Source organism: Myiozetetes cayanensis, unplaced genomic scaffold (assembly GCF_022539395.1).
Source record: "Myiozetetes cayanensis isolate MyiCay16 unplaced genomic scaffold, myiCay2020 scf5-8, whole genome shotgun sequence".
Lineage (NCBI taxonomy): Eukaryota > Metazoa > Chordata > Aves > Passeriformes > Tyrannidae > Myiozetetes > Myiozetetes cayanensis.
The window spans coordinates 80,185,782-80,199,405 of NW_026087742.1; the positions used below are offsets into that span (position 1 = coordinate 80,185,782).

At 33.7% G+C, this 13,624-nt stretch overlaps 1 long non-coding RNA gene across 1 annotated transcript in view; it reads left to right on the plus strand.

The window, feature by feature from the left end:
• The window catches only part of LOC126648761 (uncharacterized), an 870,341-nt gene that overhangs the window by 834,032 nt on the left and 22,685 nt on the right, over positions 1 to 13,624 (plus strand). The window lies entirely within an intron of this gene.

The following is a 13,624-nucleotide window of genomic DNA, read 5'->3' on the forward strand; positions in this document are numbered from 1 at the left end:
ACATTTTTACTGAAGAGTTACATAAGTAACCTCATAAATGAGTCAGGCTGCACTGTGAGCAAATGCTGCTGGAAGGCATGTAATGGTTAGTCCAACATATCATCAGTCAGCAGGAAACTCCAGTATGTTTAATTACTGGATGGAGGAAAATGGGAGACAGAAGAGAAAAAATCAAAAATACACTGTATGTGTATGGGCATATGTATACGTATACATATACATATATATACATATACATTGAATACACCTTCTGTCCCACTTGTCTTAAAAAATGTTCCCTCTGTTCTTCTTTAGAGGAATGACAGAATCTCAGTGATGGTATAGACATCTAATAACAATTTCTATTTATTTTGGAAATAAATATTTTTGAAAAGTTTAAGATAAAATAAAAATAAAGTCTTAAAAAATTAAATTGAATTTAAAAATAATAAAAAATAAATAATTACAAAGAATAATATTTCTTTTTCTTTTGGAAACTCATAGATTGTGTAATAGTAAAAACATATTTTAAGATTATTTATGTATATGTATAGATATGATTTTCTTGATAATCCCATAGATATTTCTAAGGGATCAATGATCTTTTGCATTATTACTTTTTATAAAAACTCAGGTTATCTACTTTGATTTGAATTAAGTTTGCATGATGTTATTATAGCCTTAAATAATGGGAAGGAACTAAATAATTAAGTAAAAAATTAAGTGAACAGCTTTTGAAAGGAATCAGGTTGAATGTTATTTTAGATAAAAGACTTGTATCAAATAAAGAAATAAAACTAAAATTTCCAAGTTTAGCAAGGTCGATATATTAATTTATTAAATTTTTAAGTTTCTACCTGCAGCTAGTGTAATTTTCTCCGGTTACAGTCACTCAGATTTGCTTATAACTGTTTTGTGCGTCTCATGCTTAGACAGTTACTTGGCAATATTTCTACTCATCCTAAACACAGAATTATCTGAGAAAGAAGATTAAATATTTTTACTTAAAAAATCAATAAAAATTAATGTATTAAATGTACTTGTTATCAGAGTTGTATTTCTAATGTGACCAAGTCAATGTTCCAGTTATTTTACCTTTGCTTTGCCTTATTTTTGTAGAACTGCCCGGCACACTGTACACATTAGCAAAACTAAACTATATGTACTATTTTTTAATGACTCTTACACAGCTGAAAACTACACAGTAAATTAAGAAAAGCATTAGTAACAACTGAAAGAAACAGGAGATATACACAAATTATTTTGACAACCAACTCAGACGAAATATTGTAACACAAAGCAAGGAAAATGCTCACATTTTATAAGGACACTGTTCTCACAACCAGTCCACAGCTCAGAAAATTTAGATCATGATGACTTATTATAAGGGGAACATAAATGCAGCACATTTCCTCTACAGTCACTTGGAATCAGTATAAGGATCCAAAATTTCTGTGATGTCAAACACTAGAAGTCACAACGTGTAAAAAATTAAGAATCTCCTTGGGCCAAATTAAATGCCTTAAAATAGATTTTTTTTACTCTTGCTGGTATTTTGACGTCTCAGCAACAGGTTCTAATTATTACTTCTGATAGGTCTTTGAGGAGGAATTGATTTATTTCATGTTTTTTTGTTGCTGTTGTTGTTGCTTTTCTGTTTTTTTTCCTTATCACACATTGATTCTAAAATATGTGTGCACAGATATATTGTGTCTGACTGAGATGGAGTTCATTTCCCCATAGCAGCCCTCATGGTTCTGTGCTTTGAATTGGTAGCTGGAAAGGTTTTGATACCACACCAGTGTTTTGGCTACTGTTGAGCAGTGCTGGTGAAGCAGCAGCACTGTCTCTCAGCATTCCTCCATCACTCCTCCAATTGAGGGCAAGATCCTGAGAGGGGACACAAGCTGACCCAAACTAACCAAAGGGATATTCCATACCATGTGATAGGAGGAGGAAGTGGGGGCACTCCTTGTTTTTTACAGTGTTTGCCTCCTGAGTAACCTCTACAGGTGCTGAAGCCCTGCTTCCCGGCACGTAGCCAAACATCACTTGCTAGTGGGAAGTAGAGAATAAACCTTGTTCTTTTCCTCTTCACTTGTGTGTGTGTGCAAACTTTGGCTTTAGTAAACTGCTTTGTACCAACCTATGAACCATTTTGCATTTTTTTATCTCTTCCCTGTCCAACTGAGAAAGGGAAGTGATACAGTGGCTTGGTGGGTCCCGGCATCCAGTCAGGGTCAGCCCACTGTAACTGATAATCATTTTATTACCATCATAGTAATTACAACCCTTAGGCAAAATAATTTTAGTGGTTAATTTTCACCTATGTTTCAGGAGAGCTCTGCCTCAATGCTTCCATGTACAATATGCCCTACATTTTTAATAATTTAATAGCCCCAGGAAAGAAATAGTTCTGGTGTGGGTGTATAGATGTATAGCTAGAGCCACAATAAAACACAATTATAAAAAAACCTCAGCTTGAGTTCCATTTAACTCCAAAAAAAACCCCTGTGAAATTGCTTTCAAGTGTGTTTCCAAAATGTGTTGTAGTGTTTAAATGCTCAGTTCTGTTATGGTACAATTTTCAGTAAAATAATACCATTATAGAGGAACATGTGCAGGATTCTCTTAAGTATCATATCTATCAGACCCAACATTTTCACATGTTCATAGTTTGGGTGCTGCTAAGGTATTGATATTTTTAAAAGTTTACAGGTTGCTTCTGCTGCTTTTGCTTTCATATTAAAATTATACTACCTGACACTAGTCTAGAAAACAAGCACATTTGAACAAAACAAAACATTAGCTTTGTTTATTCAAAATAACAAAATGAAAAGCCAGAAATAAGGTATAGTTTCCATGTGCATCAAACTTATAGTTAAACAATAATATGTACATCTTCTTGAATGATAAGAAAACAAGTTATATCCAAGTTAACATTCATCCAAAATATTCCATAATATCCCATGGAAATATTTTACCAAATAGCAGATTTTATGCACCCTCCCTCCCAGTGTTGCTTTACCACAGGAAATGTTAACTCTCTTGAAGATGGAAACCTTCTATTTTAAAAGGGCAAATTTCCATCTCAGAGAATGTGAATATTTCATTAATATTGTAGCTTAGTATTACTATGATACAGTAAAGATGAAAAAGGAGTGCTTTTTGCAGTGATTGATTTTATCTGTTGGAATGTAATAGCAATGTGTTTATTTAATCAGGACTCTTATTGTGGTACTTGAACCACGTGTCCTAATTTGATATAAAAATGTCAGGATATTCATATAAACTTATTTTAAACTAGTTAAAATCAATGCATTCCAAGCATGTAAGATACAACATATGGATTTCTGTTCTTTAACCTTATGAACATTTGCACATGTTCAGGAAAGCCCACTGGATAAAATTTATGTATTGCTAATGATTTTTATTGGCCCCATGGCCCAAAGTGGTGGCAAAATGCCCAGGACTTTGAAAGAATCCTGTTTTACTTAGTAGTCAGAATGCAGAGAGCCATAAAAACAGAAGGGGCTTGATGGAAGTCCAAATGCTTTCTAACTGGCAGAACTGAGGTTGCCTGTGGTGTGCAGTCTTTTGTTGTCAGATCTCTAAAGCATGTTTTGGAGGGGGGGAGATAACCCAATAAAACATATTAAACAATGATGTAAAGAAGGAGTGATGTCCTTGAGTTTAAATTTTCCCACCGTTTCCTGGAGGACCTGATGTGGAAAATACTCATAAGCATAAGTTGAGAGGGAAGTAGAAAAGAACTGGTTTCACTGTGTCTTTTTCTTTCCGTAGGACCATCTGGAATTTTCTCTGTTGGAGCATCTTAAGGATGCTGTTCAAGTCTTTGGAGAAAAATACCACTTATCTCTGAAATTGGAGAGCAGCGGTTCCCACACCATTGTCACCTGTGGCTGATCCTGAGTATGCTAATGAAGATGTTTGTTCAAAAGTTAATGGTGCTTCAAAAGCTTGCAGATTCCTTTCTGCAGGTACAACTGTGCTATTTATTCAGTTTTCACACTTCTTATGGTCATATTCTGTGATTTCACTATGTTAAACAAACCAAATTTAGTAAAATTGAAAAAAAAAAAAAAGAAGACAATAATTTATAGCTCCTATTTGGAAATCTTTGACATAACTGTGCTTTTTCCTCAACTCAAATCTAGGTTTCCATGTTTAAGTAGTAAACACAAAGAAAGAAAACAAAATACTTTGTTATTAGACAATTATACCATTCCTTGTGACTAAAAATGTAGAACTCTTCATAATACTTTAAATTTTGTAAGAAATAATTGGGAAAGTTTTGGAGATTCATAACTAATTCCCCTGAAATCTACACCATTTACAGTAGAACTAATGAAAAAAGAATGACATGATGTAAAGTGACAACTACTCCTTATATAATTATGATTATTAATACTGTAATGAAATCTATTCTAAGTGTAGGCTAATCCTTTGCAAAATCTGCAAGAGACTTTATGTTAAAAGTATGAGAAAAAGATGAAAAATAAGGTAGCATCTAAACTATTTACATACACTGAAGTTACAAATTCAGTGTGTCTTTTAACATCAAATACTGGGGAAGAACAGGGAAAAACTCATTCTTATCTCACGCTGGATCTACTGTATAGTTTTAAAGAAAGTGGAAATTTGCAGACTTTAAATATAGACCTTAAAAGTTGTTCTTGTTTTTTAACATTGCAAGTGAAATTAAAAAAAAAAAAAAAAAAATCTTTAATAGTGCTTTTGGGGGTTTTATTGCAGAAATAGTGCTGGGATTCAATTCTGCAATAAATCTGTGAGCATATACTACTGAGTCCTTAATACTCTTTATAAGGAGTCAAAAGCAATAAGAAGAACTCATCTGATCATCTTTAAACACATATTAGGATGAAATGAACTGTAACTAAAAAGTTCTTCCTTCAAACTGTTAATATATAAAATAATCTAAAGATTAGTATCTCAGTGTTTCCAAGAACTACTACATAATTGGGATTTCAGTACTCATAATTCTCAGTATTTCTAGGCTAAATTCTTAATGGAAATCAGAATGAAAATAATTATCCATCTAAAAAGCTCACCAATATAATCTGTGCATTACTATGAAATTGAATTAAAAAAATAATTCTTTACAACCTAAAAAAAAAAAAGAAAGAATTTGGAGAAACTTTTTAAAAAATATTTAAGCTTACCTCAGTGCCATTTCACTCAACAGCTTTGGTGAAAGAAAGGAATGGAAGAAGGATGACCAACATTATCTCAGAAAATTTATTTCCTTAGAAGACTATATTAAAAAGCCACATTTAGGTGGCTTCCCACCTGTCTAAACATTAATTCTGGCAAATTAAACTGTAAGAAAGATATGAGTGATCAAAAGAGTTCTTCAGAGTAAAGACAGGTCTTTAACTGAAGTTATAATTTATTTTATAAGCTCCAACTATAATTACAATATTAAAAATAATAAAAAATATTCCCCCAAGACATAAGATTCCTTTACAAAGACAGCAGTTTAATGTGAGCTTAAAACAAAGATCACATCGAGTGACAAGGGGAGTCTTATTTTGGTCTTCAAATATGCTGTTAGAGTTCTTAGAACCTTGACTCATGAAATTATTTCCATTTTTAACATGACTCTTTTTTTGATTATAATTACAGTTATTTTTGCTCCTTTCTGCTTTTATTTAATGTCCATTCTGACATAATTACTTCATGGTATATTTCCAGACAATTTTCCTACTTACTCTCTCTGATCTTTCTCAAATAATTCAAAATTAAAAATAAAAAAAAAAAAAATCTCTGTTACTTTTATTTTTTCCCTCAGTTTCTTTCCAACTAAGAAAAAGGTCTTTGCTGAAGCGAATCTCTAGCCAAGTCACCTGTGAAAATGTTTTCTTTTCTCCTACCACTAGCTCGTTTTTTTTTTTCAGCCAGGTCTTTTATCTAACTGTGATGCAATTTCTGGCAGCTTAGCAACAAGATCTTCCCTGCACTTTTATTCACAGCACAAACGGTCACAGATAGACACAGTGAAGAAAACAGGCACAGCATTTATTCCCGTGCAAAAGTGTGTTCTTAAGAATTGGAAAAGATCATTTCACTCTGCCTATTGCAGTAAAAGTGCAAGGCAGCCATGAACTGCATTTAGCTTGAGGAAATTTCTCGTCTTGCTTCCAGATATCAAGGTATTCAAGAACTAATGTGTTCAAAGACAAGTTTCTGTCTTTCAACATTAGCAGGTATACAATCTATCCTTGTGTAATATTGTAATTTTAGTAGTAGTACTGACAAAATTATCTAAAGGATACACCTTAGCAATTTATTTTATTATTTTATTTTATTTTAATTCTGGAAGAGGATGGAGCCCAGCATTTTCTACTATTTAAAGAGGGAAAAATAATAACCATCAAGTTGTTGCTAATTAGAAACGTGGCACCCAGTGATTGTTTCTAGATAACCAATTACTGACATAGCCACAGCTTTGGAAGTGTTGGCACAACAGCTCTGGAATTCACATGTCAGCTGCTGTTAGATGAACTTTTCTCCTGCATGACTGAAGCAGATGGCAACTTCTTTTAGCTGAAGGAAGACAGGATAAAAATTTCTTGTACATTTTCTCATGCATTGAAAATTCTTGAGTAGATTCTCAAGAATTTACTAGGCAATCTGTAGAATTTAGGCAAACTGTAAAAAAGTTGTTCAACTGACAGCCTAGAGGGACTCGACACATAGAGACTATTTTGAATCAAGAGGTCTGTTAAATGTACAGTATTAGCGTACTCTATATTAATGTACTCAGCATCAATGGAAGCATATTAACTAGTGACTTGCTATACATACTGGGTGTCCCTACAAGTCATCTTTAACCTGCTGATATTCACTTTTTGAACAATATGATCTATGTATTTGGTACTGCTGACTAATTTCTGCTATATTTGTTTACAGGAATATTCTGTATATCCATGCCTATTAAGCAGACAGCCCTGATAAAACTGATGTTTCTGACATTATACACTGTCGAGCTACCAACAGCAGAACTTTATATGTTGTAGAGAATTTTGCCAAAAGAACATCAAACAGTTAGATGATGACCAGACATAAAAATAACAATTTGCTACTGCTTCTGAGCATTATCTGCCAGGGATACGTACAGAAGCAAAATTTAGACTATAGAATAAGGAGCTATCAATTAAAAGGAAACTAAATCACTTCATTCACTTTAATGAAGATCTTCCTCGTATCACTGGTTTGACAAGCTCCTCTTTAAAAGGTCAACTGCTAAAGCGGCTTTCTACATTCTCTAATAGTTCTACTACTGAGGCAACACAAGCAGGCAGTTGACCAACCATGGTGACATAAAAGGAACTCCTGCTCACACAAAAATCACATGTTGTTGTAATATAGTTTTAAAGAAAGGTGGTTTTAATAAAGAATTCTCTTTATACAGGAGGCATTTTTTTTAGATTTATATCCTGTAGACTATGATGACAACTCAATAATGACTGTGCCAGACCCCTATATTAATAAGATTTAATATGGCAAAGTTTCCAGAAATGTGTTTTTTGAAATATTATGAGCCAAAAACTGTTCCTCTGAAGCTGAATCTCATCAACAGTTTTTTTTTTTTAAGTTTGAATTCAAAGAATTATATATAGAATGTTAGGAAAAAAAAAAAAAAAGGCAAATTTGTTAACTAGTCCCTATATACAGAAGATATATGGTTACTGTGTCATACTCCTACTAGAGAAGCAGATTACTTTTTTTCTAAGTCTTTTGAAGTTTGTTGTTTTGGAGCTAAGAATAGAATGAAATTAATTTTTGACTGCAAGTGTATGAATGCCAGAAGTTCTGCCTTGAAGTACCAGCTAAAACACCGGTATTTATATGACTGCATTGAAGTGAAATATTCACAAATATTATGAATAATATCCCAATAAAATATCCCAAATATTCAGATTTTAGCAAGCATCAATAACTCAATGAATTAAACATTTGTTTCTTACCAAAATCATTTTTTAACTCTTCTAAAATTTTGCATATAATTTGATACTCTAAGCACTTGTAAATTTACAATAAAATTATTAAACTGGTGCCTTAAGTACAAGTTTTATGCGAGTAGTCTCATTTGATGGAGTACGTTGAGATAACTATCTCATAAGCCAATGTAGCTTTAATTGTAAACTTATGCTTTTGGTTTGTATTTTTGTGTATTTCTTCTCTCTCAGTTTATGTCAGAGTACTTTCTATCTCAAATTAAAGCTGAGTAAGGCCAATCACTAAAGGTGCATGTGAGTCTTTTTATTTTTCCTTTTAAGTAAGTGAAAATTCAGATTAAATCCATTGTTCCTGTAAGTCTTTAGTTAGTTATCCAAGGATGATTTTTAATTTTTCTTGTATGAAACGACTATGCATATAAACATATGTAGATGGATGTGTGTTGTGTTTGTGGTTTATATATCTAAAAACTTCTACATCTGCACATAGATCAAAGCAGAAATGTGGAATGCATTTGTATTTTGGGGCAACAGTATAAAAATTTTTTGAAATGTGCAATAGATACGTTTGGTGCCTAATTTTACAAGTAGTACATTAGACTGATTTAAGAGAAAGCTACCAAAGAGGTCGTGTTTGTGTGAGGTAAGCTACTGAAACATCAATTTCTTAGATCATTCTTTAAATAAATTAATTTCAACAGGTAGCTATTTTTCAAATTATATTATTAATTTTAAACCAGAGTATGAGCAGATCTGAACATCTGCAGGCCTTTCCATCTTCTTGAAAATATTCTGTTGCTGTGCATTTACCTGAATTGAATATTAGGTGTAGCACTAGAAGTGTACAGGTGTAGACATTGAAAGCAGGGGTGCTGTCTGCTTTGTGCTGCTTTTATTCTCCTGAACAGCAGAAAATAGCTGAAATTAAGAGTTTAGCTTCATCTTACATACTTGTGTCACTGAGTAAGGTCTAAATCATTAGATTTAAAGGAAGGGAAGAAATTACTAGTAAAGGGATGTCACAGAATTCCACATAACTAGGCAAAACTTTGGTCAGTTGTGACTCAGAGTCAGAATCCATTTTTCAGAACTCATCCTGTAACAGAAAAGCTACAGTGTAGTCTTTATACCTCGTAGGGGGGAATCCTTCTAGTTATTGTTATTTAAGTAAGGATATATCGTACTGTGTTTGGAGATGTCAAAGAAGCAGGAACAATATATATGGTTTGGAGCAGTTGTCAAGTTTATATCTAGCTGAGAATTCTGCATTTGATGCAAGCCTCTGGCAAGAGTTTTGGGAAATGAATGTGATACAGGGCAGATAATGAACATTCTTACCACCGAGGTATTCATATTATTTCTTTTGCTTAGCCACAGGAAAAGTACATGCAACTTGGCAACACAGTGTGTCTAAAAAATTTGATAAGCATTATTTCATAGAAGAAATTTTAAGAATACAAAGAAAACATAATGAAATGTTTTGCCTTGCATGTATTTTCTTTCACTGCCATTGAAAAAAGCTATGTAAAATACAAAGTTTCATTCATATTTCAGCCACAGACTGCAAACACAATAATTGAAAACAACATCATGACGATTCACATCATCTTCCCTGCTGCATTTCATACCTGCTAACCAAGGTCAGTAATAAATTACAAAAACTTAGTAAATCTGAGAGTTGGCAAGCAAGCATTTCACAAGCCCTTTCCAGATTTAGATTTATAACTTATCTGGGGCTGGCATTACCATATAGTTCAGTGATATTAACTTAATATGTCTCTGATAGATGTTTGCATGTATGTAAATACAGAAAACCACATATATACCTATATAATTATATACACATATTTATGTATCTATGTAAAGAAACCCGTGTGTGCAAGCATATGCACAAACAATTTTTTCAACTTCAGAGACTAACAGCCCCCACATAAAAACCCGTAAGTGCAATCAACTTTTTGGATCAAAGTTTCTGAGGAACAGTGGTTAAAAGGAACCTAGTCAAAAACTTTAGGAGAAAAAAAAAAGAAAAAGAAAAAAGAAATGTTTAGTTTTGTATATAACTTTTTTATGGAAGACTTTCTGAGCAAAACTGAAGCAAACAAACAAACAAACAAACAAAACCCCCAAACTTTAATTATCACATTCAAAAAATTATGGGATAATTAGATATAAATCTAATTATGAACTGTCTCTGTACAGTTTTTAGTCTGTTTCTTTTCTATATGTCCTTGTAATAAGGAAAAAAAAAAAAAAAGCTAAAATGGAAGAGTCAATACTTTAAAAAAAAAAGTAGGAAACTGTAGACATTAAATTTCAAACATTTTTACTGGTTGTGTTCTATGAACTTATATGGTCAAATTTTCATTCTCCTTGATAAATGTGTACTGTGTTTGTACTATTCCTCTCTGTATTCAGCCATATGGATCTATAGTCAGAATTATGTAGAAAAAGTATCAATTTGGACTGTCCTCATTAGAGGACATTAGACTGTTTCTAATCTCAGGTTAATGGTTCTGCAGGGTTTCTTTCAGTTTTATTCAGGAGGTAACATCAATTCTCTGTAATAGCAATAGCTGCATGCAAAGAATGGCAGTCCACAGCTCAATGTCCAAATGGAGATCAGCAAAAACTGGTGACCCTCGGCAGTCCCTATTGGAACCACTACTGTTCAGTATCTTTATTAATCACATAGACAGTGGAACTGAGTGCACCCTCAGCAAGTCTGTACATGACACTAAGTTGAGTGGTGCAGCTGATGTACTAGAGGGAAGACATGCCATCCAGAAGGACCTTCACAGACTTGAAGTCAAAGACAATATGAACTTCAAGAAGTTCAACAATTAGCTCAGTTTGTTAAAGCACAGTGCTACTAACACCAAGGTTGTGGTTTTCATCCCCATATGGGCCATTCACTTGAGAGCTGGTCTTGGTGATTCTTGTGGGTCCCTTCAAACTCAGATTATTCTGTGAAAGGAGAGGAGAGGGAAGTCTGTGAAAGTGCAAGGTCTTGCACCTGGGTTGGGACAATTTTCAGTATCAATGCAGAGTGGCGAATGGATTGAGAGCAGATCTGCAGAGACTTTGGGATATCAGCAGATGAAAAGTTAGATATGAGCCAGCAGTGCCCACTTACATCCAATCATATTACGAACTGCAAAAATGAAAGCATGGCCAGCAGGTCAAGTTTAGTGATTTTTCTCCTCTACTCTACTCTCATGAGATCCCATCTGGAGGGTGTGTCCAGCTGTGTCCAGCGCTGAGATCCCCAGTGCAGGCCCAGCACATGAACCTGTTGCAGCTGGTCTGGAGGAGGACCATGAAAATGACCAGAGGGCTGAATGTCTCTCCTATAAGGAAAGGCTGAGGCAGTTGGAGTTGTTCAGACTGAAGAAGAGAAGCACAAGGGAGGCCTTGTTGTAGTTTATCCATATATAAAGTGGTCTTTTGAGAAAGACAGATGCAGGCATTTTACCAGGCCCTGAAGTGGCTGAACGGCCTTTTTTAAACTGAAAAAGGGTAGATTTAGATTGGAGATAATGAGGAAATTTTTTATTATGTGAGTGATGAGGCACTGGAAGAGGTTGCCCAGGGATCCATCACTGGAAGTATTGCTGTGGATACACCATCACTGGAAGTGTTGAATATTTGGTTTTGAGCAACCTCATCTGGTGAAAGACGGCCCTGCCTATGGTAAAGAGATTGTATTCGGGGAACTTTGAAGAGGCTTTCCAACCCAAACTATGCTATGATTTTATGATTCTCTGATTCTGTATGTCTTTGTGCCTATACAAAAGAGTTCCCAGTGTCAATAATACTTAGGATTATAGAATAAGTGTCAAAAATAGCATTTTTCATTACGTAACAGCTTACAGAAAATCTTAGCATTATTATTAGTTCTAGTAACATTTTAATTGGTAATATTCTTTAATTGGTTAATATTCTATTTCAACTCTTTATGTCTATTAATTTTATTTATAGTTTTTATTTTTTATGAGCTTTAAAATATGCTTCTGATTATATTAAAACATTTTTCTACTTTGTGTCTTATGTTTATGCCTCTCGTTACCATAATACCCTATAACTTTACATGAACAAGATAACTCTGATGTCACTTTGCCCTGAAGAAGATTATAGTGCCATAAATATTACCTTTGAAAGCTTACAAATTACATCAAAGCTCTTGAAAAAATCTTTTATACACTCAGAAAGCTCACTTCAGTGCTCCAGAGTCCTTGAACAAGTTTTTTGAAGGAGTTGAATTAAGACATATTAGAAAAAAAGAAAAAATCTGTCTGGTCAAAGAAACCTTGAAGAAAAGCCCTCCGATGTGTGCAAAAGGCTTTATTTAATGGTCTGACTACTAATAACTGAAATTTAGCCACTAGCAAGGTTAAGCCTATAAAACTGGTATTCATCTGTCTTCTCTTCTCCAGCTTAAAAACCCCTGACATTTTCACTATTCTAAATACTGGTCTTGATTTATACAGTCCAATGCTAGACAGCGATTCTGCTCTGTCTCCCTTTACTTCTCTGCAGAACATCATTCCACCTCTCATTCTCACCTAGAGAACAGAGAAATACTTCATCTGAAAATCCTCTAAAGTGTGTATAACTGTCAATCGACGCTAAGGGTACAGAACAAATGCCAAGAATTTGTAGAGTCTTTCAGTGTTGTAACTTCACTGCTCTCCCAGGTGAATTTTGCAAATAGTGTAGAGTGTAGAGAGTAAGAGGCTGACAGCTCTGAAGCACAGCTGAAATCTCTGGCAAACAGATTTGCTGAACTTTTGGTTTTCAACTAAATGCTTTGTCATCTCATAATAGGGACAAATTTAGTCTAATTTTCAAACTTGTCTCTTCAGGAGATCTTTAAGAATTCTACCGTGTGATTTACTGTGGAATTTTATTTAGAATTATTGCTACTGGGCACAGAAGACTGTGGAAGCCAAAGCTGGGCTTTTTCCTTATATTTCAAGTACATGATATGCTGTGTATGCTCTAAGACTCATGGGCATTACTGTTACACAGCATAAATGCAGTAGGTTTAATGAATTTAAGATATGCACAGTCACAAACTGAGAGGTCTAATGACATGACTCAGCATTCCTTTCACCAACCTACGGCAGAAACAGAAACAAATGTGTGACTGATGAAGTGGAATTAAACATTAATTTGTATGAATTCAACAGTGAATTTTATTTTCTTCAATAACCATGTAGGTGTTTTAATCACAGTTTTTATTTCAAATAAGAAGTAGATGTCTGGTACAGTAATCCATGAATTCTCATATGCTGTTTAGTTCTAATGGAAATTTTATTTTTTTTTATTTTTTTTTAGAGATAATTTTTTTCCCAGCAACAAAGTTGGTATAAAAAAGTAAGGAAAAATGCATTGATAATGATTTCAGCGATACTAGAAGTAACTTTTTTTTGTGATAAACCAGTTTCTTGTCTACTTTTTTCTCAAATAGCTTTGATTTTTAGCTAATAAATAGTGTGGAATTTAAAAATGTATGAATTTTATAAAATCCAAATGAACATTTGTAGCAATCTTCTGTTCATACTTCCTGTTTAGTTATCTGCACAATGTAGAATACTGTAAATTTTTTTGCAGCTTTTGTTGCTGGAGTGACTAATGTA